General features: G+C 37.4%; 1 protein-coding gene across 1 annotated transcript in view; it reads left to right on the top strand.

Moving 5' to 3' along the window:
* The window catches only part of LOC122248652 (uncharacterized), a 320,581-nt gene that overhangs the window by 183,032 nt on the left and 135,049 nt on the right, over window positions 1–2,500 (top strand). The gene's annotated exons all lie outside the window — the stretch shown is intronic.

Here is a 2,500-nt window from a genome sequence, read left to right as displayed (position 1 = left end):
GACTCGATTTTAAGTTCAGGTCAGTTACAAATTTTGGCCCCTGTGAATCGAGTCGGTTCAACTCCTTGTGACTCAGTACGGGATCGACTCGACACGTTTCGACACGTTTCGACTCGGTGGTTCGTGCTTGCGTGCCTTTCTTGTCCGTGATGCTTTCAGGAAACTCGAAGGCGATTGAGTCCGCTCGGTTCCTCTGCCTCCTCCCTTCTATCATTGTCACTTTTCATTATTGTTATTGTTGTTCTTATTGTTCTTATTCTTTTTTTTTCTATTGGTCCGTTCGATTTATTGTTGTTTGTCTCTTTGGCATAGTGTCTTAATCGTATTCTTAGTTTTATTCTCGTTTTTTTGTATTTTTGAATTCTTGTTCGGGTTAATATTATTATTATTATTACTATTGCTGTTATGATCATCGTCACCTTTATTATTATCAACATTATTACTGTTATTATTATTATTATTATAATTATTATCATTATTATCATTATTATTATTATTGTTTTTGTTATTCAAATCATTAGTAGTAGTAGGAGTAGTAGCAATATTATTATTATTATTATTATTATTATTGTTATTATTGTTGTTATTAGTTTTGTTATTGTCATTGTTATTATTATCATTATTACTATCATTATTATTATTATTATTATTATTATTATTATTATTATCGTTATTATTGTTATTGTTATTATTATTATTATTGTTATTGTTATATTTATCTTTATTATTAGCATTATTATTATCATTACTACTATTATTATTATTGTCATTATTATTATCATTATTTTTATTATTATTATTATTATTATTATTATCATTATTATTATTATTGTTATTGTTATTATTATTATTATTATTATTATTATTGTTATAATTATTATTATTATTATTATTATTGTCATAATATTTTGGGGGGCATATGGATTTTTAAATTTCTCCTTTCTTCCTCCTCTTCCTCTTCATCATCTTCTTCTTCCTCTTGACTTGCTGAATCCGTCTTTTCCATTCCTTCAGGACCTGAATCTGGTATTTACCCCCTCCCCCCCCACCCCCATCCCACCCTCGCCACAAAAAACTAGGGGCCTTTATTGCAATTTTCTTTCTTATTCTTCTTCCTTTAACTTCAACATCCCCCTTCTCCTCCCCTCCCCCACTCCCCCCCCCAAGAAAAAAAAATAGCAAGACGATGTCAAGTCCGCGACAGCCATAGTCTCACAAGAGCGGTTTTCCCCTCTGAGACGCCCGGGATTTTCGCCCTTATGGACGGCGGGGGCTACGGGCTTTTAATTTCCTGAGTGCGTCACTGCTTAATATCAGATGTTAGCATTTGATAATGTCTTTTCAATTTTCAAGGAAAAGTTCTTTTTGTTGTTGTTCTATATTATTGGTATTCTATGCTGCTGTTGTTGTTGTTTTTCTTTTATTTATTATTATAATTATTTGTTTTGCAACGATTATCCGTTTATTTTTTTTCTTTATTTTTTTGTGGTGATCGTGTATATGTTTTTTTGTTTTGCGTTGCCTTGTCTTTGCTGAGATCGTCTGCTGATATGTATTTGTTTTAAATCTTGTTTTTTGTATATGCATATTGTTGCATTTGATGACCTGCATTATCATCGGCATATTAATGCTGTTATTATGATTTTTTTTTCTCTGATTTTCATTGTTGTTGTTATTACTATGACTATTATTATTATCATTATTGTTATTATTATCATTATTATTATTATTATCATTATTATTATTATTATTATTATTATTATTATTATTATTATCATTATTATTATTAGTATTATTATTGCTGTTATTTTTATTGTTATCATGACTATTATTGCCGCTATTTTTATCAGTTGTCATTCTCACTTCGCCGAAAATTGGTTCGCGGAAGACACTGCAACAAGGCCTCCACTCTAAGTCTATTTCATTTAGAATAAATGGGGTTGTAAGCGGGTGTATCGTGATATCCCTACTCTTCTCCCTCTCTCCCTACCTCTCTCCCTCCCTCTCCCTCCCTCTCCCCCTCTCCTTCTCCCATCCTCTCCCCTCTCCCTCTCCCTCTACCTCCCTCACTCACTCCCTCCCCCTCCCCTTCGCCTACCCCTCCCCTACCCGCCCTCTCCCTCTCCCTCCCTCTCCCCCCTCCCCCTCCCCAAGAAGGGACACAAGAGGGGTTATGGAGGGAAAGGTGTAAGAGCCAGACGTCATGCGCATTCCTCCCTCCCGCGCTCCCCTCAGACACCAAAAAGGGGAAAGGTGGGGAAGGCGTCATGCGTGGGTGTCATGTGCAGGCGGAGACAAGGAGGGAAGAGGGGGGCGGGGGCCGGGAGGCGGGGTGTGGGGTCTGGGTAAGGGGGGGAGGTGGGATGAGGAACAAGAGAGAAAGGGTTGGAAGGGGGGAGGGGGTTGGTCGAGAGAGAAAGGGATGGAGTGGGAGGGGGGGGGTCGAGAGGGAAAGGGGAAGAGGGGGGGGGGCGAGAGGGAAAAGGGAAAGGGGAGACGG

This window comes from Penaeus japonicus, unplaced genomic scaffold (assembly GCF_977035675.1).
Source record: "Penaeus japonicus unplaced genomic scaffold, GWHDUDI00000001_assembly GWHDUDI00000002, whole genome shotgun sequence".
NCBI lineage: Eukaryota > Metazoa > Arthropoda > Malacostraca > Decapoda > Penaeidae > Penaeus > Penaeus japonicus.
Note: the sequence above shows the minus strand (reverse complement) of the source record. Positions and strands in the feature narration are given on the sequence as shown.